The 11,831-nt window shown below is 39.2% G+C and overlaps 1 non-coding gene across 1 annotated transcript; it reads left to right on the forward strand.

The window, feature by feature from the left end:
* Positions 1 to 5,501: 5,501 nt before the first annotated feature.
* On the forward strand, positions 5,502 to 5,608 carry LOC122072411. The gene has a single exon (XR_006138427.1). It is a non-coding gene; the product is annotated as a small nucleolar RNA R71 (small nucleolar RNA).
* Positions 5,609 to 11,831: the final 6,223 nt, after the last annotated feature.

An 11,831-nucleotide genomic window follows, 5' to 3' on the forward strand; every position in this document is an offset into this window, starting at 1 on the left:
AAGATGAAGGGAGTCACTTCCCGTACTAGGAGAAGATCAGAGAGGAGGAGGTCTTGGAGGAGGTACCCTTAGACATTTGGGTGGTAGATCCCGCTTTCCATGGAGCTGGTGGTTCCAGATCGGCCAGAGTTAGTGGCCCAGACATACCTAGTGCTTCTGGCACACAGACTTCAGCTCCGCCACCTACTGGAGAGGCACCTATCCTACAGGATATCCTATCAGAGTTAAGGTCCCTAAGAGAGAGTCAGGTTGGACTTAGAGTTCAGCTTGGAGAGAGTGTAGCTAGGGAGCTGGAGCTTCTCAAGAGGGTGGAGGAGAACAATAGTAGAGAGCTCCAGATGTGGAGGTAGTTTGGAGAGATGGAGTCTTGGTTTCAACGACTTACTTGGGATATGTACCACTCTGCTAGGGTGATCTCTACGGATGTCCATCATGTACAGAGGAGAGTGATGCATCACTATGATCGATTTAATTATTAGGACATGCATCTCGGCATCGACTCTCCGATCCCAGTTGGTGTTTTAGGCTAGTGGCCTATTTCCCTCTTTTAACCCTTTACTTATCATTCTACTTGTCTCTTTTCAGCTTTATTTGATAGTCTTGACTATTTTGGGTTTCATAGTTGACTTTCCTGCTTTATTTATGTGATCGAACTAGCATAGCTTTAAGAAATGATAGCATCTATCATTCATTTTGTAATTTATTTCATTGGTGTACTTAAAGTTTGAATTGTGTTCTTGATAGTAATTGTAAATTTCTGAATGGTTTGCTTATATTAAACTGCGTGGTTTGATGGTCGCCGACATAGTCTCCATATATTATTATCTTATTATTCTTATTGTCTATCAAGTTTTATGTTTGAAAATTTTTTGTTTTCTCATTTTACGCCATTATGCTGTCGAAATTTTGTTAAAATTTTCACTACCAAGTAAATTCAATTATGACAAATTCAAAACTAGTTAACCAGGATTCATACTATCAATGTATGCATGCCATGAATACAAGGGTTAATTTTTTTTTTTACATTTAATTTAAGGCTTTTTAACTTTTTATAAAGTTTTTTTATCTTCACCCACCCCAGACCTATTATAGTTTCTATGGGGTCTAAGTAGTATGCTGCAGGCAGGCTGAGCATAACACTCTGATACCACCGTTGACACACCCTGCTTACACAAAGCTAAGCCGGTGATCGAGTTAACACCGATTAACTCATAAACCTGTCAGGATCAACAATACAGTAACTGTTATACAACATAAATCTATTAATCTAAGATAAGACCTGTATTTTCAGCGAAAGACCTGTTCATATTAATACCTGAAATTATTTCCTAAATACTTGATACCTAAATTGAGTTATAAAATTTACATACATTTGGGCCCGGAGGCATGATATATATACAAAAACATAACAATTTAAGCATTAAGTAACAAAAGGGAGTACATCAAAAGAATAAAAAAGAATCACTCAAGAGTCACAGCTGCCATGCAGCACAATCCTCGCACGTGCAATCGACACCGTGCTCAAACTCATCAGGGACCCACCAGTCCTCAGATGGAAACTCCACAGTGGGGCTGGGCTCTTGATCACCAGGTGGGTAACCTACAAAATCACTTAAAAAGAGTTGTGCACGTGGTATGAGCTCACAAGCCTAGTAAGTGGAAAGGAAGATCACACAAATGCTTCTATAGATAATTCATTTTAACCCATTATCCTAACAACATTACTAGGTCATAGGTTTTGTGCTACTCACAACCACAATGCGCATATGCCCCGGGAACGAGCCACGAACCCCATCCCATGATTTCCCCCATAGGGTTGTCAGAGAAGGCCCACCATTGGTATCAGAATTTAAAATACAAGCTAACTCCCAGAAAATTTAAATGATAGAAAGTAAATGGGTGACTCTACCTAAAATAAAAGTAGTATGATCGGCCCTCTGAATATATCATCGCGGTTACCAACTATCCTAGCGATCAACCGTGCATATTTCTAACTACCGTAAAAGTTCGACAACAAGTAAACCCCTGTTGGGAAGGATCGTAATACAAGGGTAAATCATATCCTAGCCGCATGCCTCTACATGAGCATAGTATGATTACACAATGGCACCGCATCCCATACCATGAGCCACCATGCACTCGTTTCTAAGCTGACTATGGCATCTAAAATCTAGCATGCATATCATGTCCAAATGAGGTTCCTCCATCATATACGTCAAGACATAATGAATATTCAATCATAACACAAAGCATAGCATATTATGTAAATGTACATTCAAATGTGTGATATTGCATATGTGATATCTAGTCTGCACACAAGTGATATGATGACATGGCTAGACTAACATATGTTAAATGATGCATAACATTTTAAAATTAAATTAGAGTCCACTCCCCACTTACTTGTATATGTACACGATGCTTATACTCGGTACGAAAAAGATCTAATGTGTGGGTATGCGTATATTGAGTGTAACCTATCATAGATATAATGGTTTATCATTTCACTATTTTAGGGTAAAAATCATCATGTTTGAATACTAAAATCAGGTTTAGAATCATAAATGGGGGTTGCCTGTCAAATTTGGGACAATTTTGGGAATTCTGGAAAGACAGATGGGCTAGAGCCAAAGACTGGTGGGCTATGTAGCCCACTGGTTTCAGCCCGTCAGTTACTCTAGAACCTGAAAACTGAGTTCTGGAAACTCAGGTGAGCTAAAACCAGAAGTCTGGTGGGGTAAAAATACCCCCCAATCATTGAACGAAATTTTTCCAACATCATTTTCTACTTTCTTCTGGCTTAAGAAACTTGTTTGGGGACGATCCGGCGACTCAAATCACTTGTCTAAGGTCCAATCACGTACCGTCAAACTAAATTAAGATCAAATCAAAAGAAAAGAAAGATTCTTACCTCTTTTTCAAGAACACCAATGAAACCCTAAATTTCACTTCTTTTGCTCATGAACCTTCAAATACTCTAGATCTTCATCAACATTCCTTTCAAATCCTTCAAAATCATTATACACACCTTCTATTAGACCTTAGATTTGATTATCTAAGTAGGATTAGTAAGATCCAAGTGATTTCTTTCCCAAAAATAAAAAAGTGGGTTTAAGGATGGGGTTTTCCTAAGAATATTTGGAATGTGTGCAATACCCACCTCAAATCAAAGACCTCGGTGAGCTGATCATTAATCCGAGCTCAAATACCAAGACCCAGCTCCGATGAAGCTCTATAATTAATCATCCCTTCTTCTTCTTTCTTCTTATTCCTCTTTTCCTTTCTTCTTCTTTCTCTCTCTTCTTTACTCTCCCACCGACCAACAACATTAATGAGGGAAAAGATAATTAATGTCTCTCCTTTTATACCTGGAGCCCCAAAATATCTTTTAAATCTCAGGTGGGCTATCTCAGGTGGGCTATATCTCAGGTGGGTACATCTTAGGTGGCTAAATCTTAGGTGGGTATATCTCAAGTGGGTACATCTCAATGGGGCTAAATCTTAGGTGGGCACATCTCTGGTGGGCTAAATCTCAGGTGGGCTAAACCTCAAATGGGTATATCTTAGGTGGGCTTCAATGAGAATAAACTCCCACATAATATTAGATTACGTTGGCACCTACAAATACTAGTACGTACTTTTACTTTTTGTACATGACCTCGTGGTGCGTGTAAGTACAAGGCTTGGGTGCATATATTACACTTGGTACCCTCTCGGTCATGTTAGGCCAACCCGAGTTTAAGGTCACCCTTGCTACCATATTCCATATGGTACCTGTGTTGGTTCTCTCCGGTTCAACCCCTATATGATCAAACCAAGTCAATGCGGTTAATTAGACCAGGTTTAGAAAGTAGGTTATCATAGATCTCATCCTTGGTTGAGAAGGGCTTGGTATCTAATACAATGAAATCAACTGGGAAAATAAATTCCTCCACCTTAAGCAAGGCATCCTTAACCATCCCTTTAGGAATCTTAACTTACCTATCTGCCAACTAAAGAGTAGTTCCAGTGGCTTTCAATTCTCCCAATCCTAGTTGCTTATAAAAATGGTAAGGTAAAAGATTCACACTTGCACCAAGGTCAAGTAAGGCATGCTCAATGTAGGTGTTGCCTATGACACAAGCTATGGTAGGGCTCCCTGGATCCTTATACTTGGCTGCTATAGGCTGAGTAATTATGGAACTAATGTTAACTGCCAAGAACGTCTTTTTGGGCACACTCCTGGTACGTTTGTGAGTACACAAATCTTTCAGGACCTTTGCATAGGTGGGGATCTAGAATATAGCATCTAAAAGAGGGATGTTCACTTCTACCTTTTTGAAGACTTCTAAAATCTTATCCATGGAAGTAGTCTTCTTTTGTTTACCAAGCGATTAGGAAAGGGGATAGGTGGAACATAAGGACTGTTAGGGCTTTGCTCTTTTTCAAAAGAATCATGTTTGGTTTCCTCAACCAAATCATCTTTCATTGCTTTAGGTTCATTAGACGAACCTGGAACAAGAAACACACTTGTGTCCTTAACAAAAGGAGAGTTAACAAGAGTAATAGATATGGCAGATTTAGGAATACTTTGTTGGTACTCTCTACCACTCCTAAGGGCATAAACAACATTACATCTGTTGGAGGGCCTTTGTTTGGTCTGACCTTGTACTACATTTAGTGGTGCATTAGTTGGTGCTTGTGAACTAACAGGCTGATGACGCCTAGGGTTAGGCTCTGGTTGACTGGAAAAAATTCCTTTCTCCCTCTCACATAAAATTGAGACAACTTGGGTGAGTTCTCTCGTAAGATTTTGATGGCTTTTCATGAAGAGGGCCATATTCTTTTTCAAATCACTTACCCCACTTGCCTCTCCAGTGTTGGTAAACCCAGGGGGTTGCTGATAAGATGATAGGAGAGGGGGCCTAGGAAAACTAGCCTGAGGTCATACATTTGGCCTAGGAAAAGTAGTTGGGGCAAAAGGTTATTGTGCAAAGGGAGGCCTTTGGGGTCCAGATTAACCTTGACTATGGAAATTAGAAGGCTTTGCTTGGTTGCTCTGGTTCTAGGAGAAATTTGGGTGATTTCTTCACCCTGGATTACAAGTGTTTCTATATGGATTATTCTGATATAAGGCATTCATACTTTCATTGGAAGTGCCCCAGAGGTGTTGGGGCATTCTTCTGTGACATGTCCAGGGGACTGGCACTAAGCACACACCTTAACCAAATTGATTGATGATGGCTCTTTAGGAACAATAGCCTCAATCATTTTGATAAGGCTATCTGAGTGGTCTTCCTGGCTACTAACCCATCCATAAAATATCATTTCACTCCTATAGTTCTTTCACTCTCTTGGATTGATTCCCACTCACAGATTTTGTCAGCTAAGTCAAGTAAAATTCCCATGCCTTTCCTTCATCTGTAAAGGCTGTGAATCCCCCAGGGCACATAGACTATATCATTTGCTTAGTTGGGTAATCAATACCCTCATAAATTATTTGACATAAATGCCATAAGTCTAAGCCATAGTGAGGGCATTCTTGGAGTAGATCCTTGAATCTCTCCATAAATTTAGAAAATGACTCACTAGGCTTTTGCCTAAACTAAAGGATATCACTTCTAAGCATATTGGTCTTGTGAGTTGGGAAAAACTTCTTAAGGAAGACAACTGTGAATTGTTCCCATGAGGTTATGGAATTTTTGGGTAACCCATACAACCACTTCTTAGCTTGGTCTTTTAATGCAAACGTGATGAACCTAAGCTTAACAACATCATCAAAAAACAATTGGATCTTAATTAGAACACATACCTCTTCAAATTCCCTTAGAAATAGGTATGCATCCTCAGAGGTTAGCCTATGGAAGTGGGACAACACAGTGATGTATTGAGAATTGAGCTCAAAATTATTGCCCTGGGCTTGTGGTAGAACTATGCAGGAAGGTTGGGCTACTCTAGCAGGGTAGAAGCTATCTTTTAGTGATTTAGGTGGAGGGTTTTGCTGTTGGTCTCCCATATTGAAAGGTATTGATGAGAGTATAAGTATAGGGTCACTACTTGTTGGATCTCTTATTTCTAACCGATTCTTAGTATTATGTACCCACCTAACACTCATGCAACAGAAAACTACTCACAACTAAAGTAAGACAAGCATAAAAGAATGGAAAGAAAAACTTTTTTTTTAATTTTTTTGGCTTTATGGGAGCTTACCGGCAAAGATCCGGGGTTGCTCAAATCCTAAGGTACTGCTACAGGGCCAAACCTGTCTTTATCATACTGTAAGGCTTGGCAACCTCCACCAATACAACTATTATTGCAAGTTGTTCTTCTCAGGAATTCAATAAAAGAAAAACAAAAACAAAACAAAGCAAACAAAGCACTCTTGAAAGGGCTTTTGAAAAACAAAAGAAAGTGAAAAATAACATGAAACTGTCTCGTCGGCAATGGTGCCAAAAACTTGTTTGAATTTTAAAAGTAACCACAAGCATATGGATCAGTATAGCTAAGGGGTCGAACATAAGGAGAGCTGCCACTTTATTTTAACTTCTTTTAGTAATGCGACAGTGTAACGATTGATTGTGGTGATCTAATTCTATCTACCAACATAAAACAAATGCATCTAATATGACATCCTAACCAACGCATCTAGGAAAATTGGAATTGCAATTGAACGACCTAACCATTCACATCTAACCTTAATCATTCGTCATCTAGGAATTTAAATACTCAAACCACGCAATTAAAAAACAAATAATTGAAAGTAAAAGTGATGAAAAGTAAATAAATAAAATAAAAAGGGGAAAAAGCTAGAGAGAAGCACATAAGTAGATATCTCTACTTAGCCCGAGGGATGCACCATAAATAATTTGATCTTCCATACTTGATCAGAGAGTACTCTTACAAGGGCTTTTCTACTTGGCTTTAAGGGAAGTCCTGCATTACAAATAATCAAAATAAAAGAATGGTTCCATAGCTAGAGAGGGGCAAAGTCAACGCATAATCTAGCCATGAACCTTGGGGGAAAGAGATAGTAATAATGTAAAAGCCGAAATTTAAATCCTAAATTAAGAATGATGGGTAGCAAGAAGAGGGAATGAGGGCGGGGTGAGAAGACTATTGTAAAAGCCTACTTACTTGAACTTGAAAACTTGATTGATATGAGCTTTGAGCTTGAAAAAAAGGATCTAATCCTATGGAGATATTCGAATCAATACGTTCTGAATACTATGAGCTCTTGGATGCGAAAGGAATTAGTGACAATGAGGAATCTAATAAGGAAGCCAATGAAGAAGAGTTCAGCAAAGAGGAAGAAAGCTGGGATGATGGTAATGACTAGAGCACCAATGAGAATGATGAGTTAGGATATTACGTACCAGGGGATCTAGGGGGATACTCAGTGCATGCCCTCAGATGGGACGACCCAATGATTGACACAACAAATGCCATCCATTCAGCACTTCCCATTCATATGGAGGAGGATGGATCTACATCAAATTTCGATGATAATGAAGGCCTCAATCCAGAAGAGGATGATGATGACAATGTGAATTCAGTGGTAGCACTCGAAGAACAAATGGTTGACCATTTTATGGATGCTTAAACACAATGGTGCTTCACTTGGAGGAAACAAGCAAGATGTTGGGAGTGGTAGCCATCAGTGAACGCTACTATACCGAACAAATGGAGGACCTTGACAAAACAGGGGAAGAGGACACATTGGTAAAGGTAGTGGATGTGGGATTCCAACGTCTTTCCAACTCTATCAATAAGGTGTGAGCCAAGGCTCCTGATATCTGTGGACCCCGACTTCCTACTCCAAGCCAGGAAGGAGAATCTGAAGAAGAGGATGATCCCATGGTCGGAATAATCACCATAATAGATAGTGATGATGAAGATCAGTACCCTATAGAGATTATTGTGAAGAAGTCCCCAAGTGTGATAGAAACCCGTAGTGGGAAAGAGTACAAGGGTAAGTCCTTAGTGGTAGAACAACCAAAGACTAATGAGGCTGGAAGTAGCAAGTTAAAGGCAAAGCCTGAAAACCTAGTTTTTGCTCAACTCAAGAAGGCATAGGCTAACATTTCAATTTGGGGGTTACTAATGGCTTCTCCTTCACATCGCAAGGCCGTTCTCAAATCCCTAACCAATGCACAAGTGCCTATCGAGACTGATTTGGTGTAGCTCTCACAGATAGTAACGGTAACATATGCGATGTAGTCACTAATGTTTACAAATGTAGAATTGCCCACCAAAGGAACTCAACACAACAGAGCTTTGCACATAACAGTGGAATCTCTCAACAAGATTGTCCCGCAAGTGCTCAATAATGACGAGTCTGCTATTAATGTTCTACCCATAAGGTCAGCCAAGAGTATTTGTGTTAACATGGAAGATATGAGGCCATCAAACTAGACAGTGCGCGCATATGACAACACCAAGAGAGCGGTCCTCAGAGTCCTTACTACGGCCATGATGATTGGGCCGGTAAAATTTGACATTGACTTTCAAATCATTGATATACCAGCATCCTTCAACATGCTTCTGGGAAGGCCATGGCTACACCAAGCAAAGGCGGTATCCTCTAGTCTCCACTAGAAGGTGAAGTTCCTAAATGAGGGGAAGGTGATCACCATTACAGGAGATCCTGAGATAGTCAATACTCTAGATAACATTGAGAAGGGAGACTAAAAAGAGGCAACAAAGTCCGACTCTACGGGTTTGAAATAGAAGGGACTTGTGTGGTCCTTGCTAAAGGAGCCTTAGAAGAAAATATCCCAGCCAACTATGAAGCAATCTGGAGTCCCCCACTCAGCCGAATGATGAGAAACATATAGTACTTCCTAGGAATGGGATTGGGGAAGTATCATCAAGGTGTTCCAAAGATACCAACCATGGTCATAAGAGCCAAGTTAGAAATGGATTGGGATATGTTCCTCAGTCTCAAGGTCCAAACAAAGGTGGCAACAGCAAAGGCCTAGGGAAGGGCCACAAGATATTAAGGATGACTAGGAGGATAGTCGCTTCTTATTAACCTTATTCTCAATGGATATTTCGTGAAAGAAGGATAAGGCTTTACTTTCTGTGGCAATGTTAAGCCTTGGTTTGACAAAACTGCTGCTAAAATGCAACTAGCATTTGAGGTATTCTTCCAAGATGACTTCGATTGGGTTACTCATGAATCAGAACAAGTGTAAAATAAGGAAAGTGATCAGGATAGCTACATCAGTCGTATATCAGAAGTAGCACTGGTATATCAGAAGTAGCATTGGTTGCAAATTCAAGTATCTATTTGAGAAACCAGCTCTCATAGGAAGGATGGCCCGATGGCTACTGTTGCTATTAGAATTTGACATCACCCATGTCACTCAGAAATCCATCAAGGGGCAAGCTATTGCCGATCATTTGGCTACTCAACCTATGGTGGATGGAAGAAACTTAGATGATGCCTTTCTAGATGAAGAAATTGCGGCACTTGAAGAAGAAAGCACAACTGATGAATGGCAATTTTACTTTGAATGAGCATCTTACTAGAAAGGATGTGGTGCAGGAGTACTACTTGTCACTTTAGATGGACTTTATTTGCCTTCTTCCTTTTGATTGGACTTCCCTGTACCAATGGGATTGCTAAGTATAAAGTTTTTGCATTGAGATTGGAAGTGGCTGATGAGCACATTTATGTGTGAAATCTTAGGTAGTAGCATGTATTTTTGCATACTTAGAATGGAACTACCTTGGGTTTTTCTTTCTTTTTACAGGTTTTGTATTTTAAAGGCCTTAGAGATTATTGCGTGCTATATCTCCAATTTTACATGTAAAGAGGTTCCGTTTCTTTTCATGGCTACGAAGAGGATTAAATTCTGAGCAAGATGGGCGTGTTGTATTAAAAGTACACATTCATTTAGACACCCTTACACGTGATTATTCTTTTCGGGTTAGAAAAGAATAATGGACCAGAACTGAACCGAGATGCAGGCCAGCCCTTCTGTAGTTGTCCCAAGGGAATATTTCATATGCCAACAAGATGGAGGAACCCACATGGGGTGTTGAACATTCTCTCTCCTCCACTTTGGGCGATTCTCTCTTTTTGGAGATTTTGTGAAGATATTTCTCTCCTATTTTTTACCTACTTAAAGCACCAAGGGCATGGAAAAGATTTCCCATTAAATTAGAAGATTGTCCACATCTTGGAAAGTTGTCCAAGAGAGGAGGCTTCCCACGTTTGAAGAAAAGAAAAAAAAGAGAAAAAAAAAGGGAATAAAAGTTTCCTATTTTATCTCCCTATCTCTCCCAATCTACACCAAATAGGAAACCCACTAATCAAATCATTTTCTTTCCTTTTCTCCCCTATTTTCTCTCCTTTTTTCTTCTCTCCTACCCTCCACATCAAATTGACCAAGCCAAGAGGGACCCACCAAATCATTCTCCCCTTCTCTTTCCTATTTTCTCTCTTTTCTCTTTTTTCTCTCCTCTCTCTTTCCTCCACCTCATCACCCAAATCATCCAAGCTCCTCTCTCCCCTATTTTCTCTCCCTTTTTCTCTTAATTCCTATTTTCCACCTCATCGCACAAATTTTTCCAAGAGGTTGCGCACAAAAGAGAAGAAAAAGATATAGGAAAAAAGGCAAGAAATAAAAAATCGCCCTCTTTCCTATTTTATCTCTCTCTCTCTCCCCTATCCCTATAAATACAAACTATCCAAGGGGGAGGGCGATCATTCTCTTAGGGCGTCCTTCTCTTCCTCTCTTCTTCTAGGTTTTTAGTTGTGCTCTCTCTCTCTCTCTCTCTCTCTCTCTCTCTCTCTCTCTCTTTAGTTATTCTTCTTAGTTTTCTTTTATGCAAACACTTTTGTAATTGTTTTTTTATTTATTAATGCAAGTCTTTCTCTTTGTTAATGTAAGTTTTTATTTTTATTGTTTTTGCAATTGAAGTTGTAATAATTTTAATTTCTAGTTCTAGGCTTAGTTCTAAGTGACAAGAACCAAGTGTGGAGTATCTCTTTTCAAGTTCAGATTTGTCTTCTCTAGTCCTAGCAATTTCAGATTTGGTTTATTCCAGATCTGGTTTTTAGGACTGGTAGTATCTCAAATCTACCACATTTTCAAGTTCAAGTATTGAAGTTCAGGTAAGTAGGCTTCTACAATAGTCTTCTCATCCCCACTCTCATTCCCTCTTCTTGCTACCCATCATTCTTAAATTAGGTTTTAAATTTTTAGTTTTACATTATTGCTTTCCCTTTTTCCCAAGGTTTATGGCTAGATTATACTTTGACTTTGCCCCTCTCTAGCTATAGAACCATCATTTTATTGCTTTTACTTTTAGTTATTTACTTTGCCTCCCTTCCCTTAAAGCTAAGTACAGCAGCCATTATAAGAGTAACTCACTGGTCAAGTTGGGAAGCTCATATTATTTATGGTGTATCCTTTGGGCTAAGTAGAGAAACCTACTTGTGCCTCTCTCTGGCTTTGTCCCCTTTATTTGCATTTTTTTTTTTTTACTTTTCAGCACTTTTATTCTTAGTTATTTACTTTTTAATTGCATAATTTGAGTATTTAAATTTCTAGATGATGAATGGTTAGGTTGTTCAATTTTATTGTAATTTCAATTCCAATTTCCCTAGATGCGTTGGTTAGGACGTTTCTAGATGCATTTGTGTTAGGGCGGTAGTTAGAATTAGATCGCAATCAATCAATCCGTACACTTTTGTGTTACTAAAAAAAGCTAAAAATAAAGTGGCTGCTCTCCTTATGTTCAACTTATTAGCTACATTGATCCATACGCTTGCGTATACTTTTAAATCTCACACATTGGCTTTTACCAATGGAGTAAAAAAGATTAAGGTGTATGGAGATTCA

The sequence above is a fragment of the Macadamia integrifolia genome, chromosome 2 (assembly GCF_013358625.1).
Source record: "Macadamia integrifolia cultivar HAES 741 chromosome 2, SCU_Mint_v3, whole genome shotgun sequence".
NCBI lineage: Eukaryota > Viridiplantae > Streptophyta > Magnoliopsida > Proteales > Proteaceae > Macadamia > Macadamia integrifolia.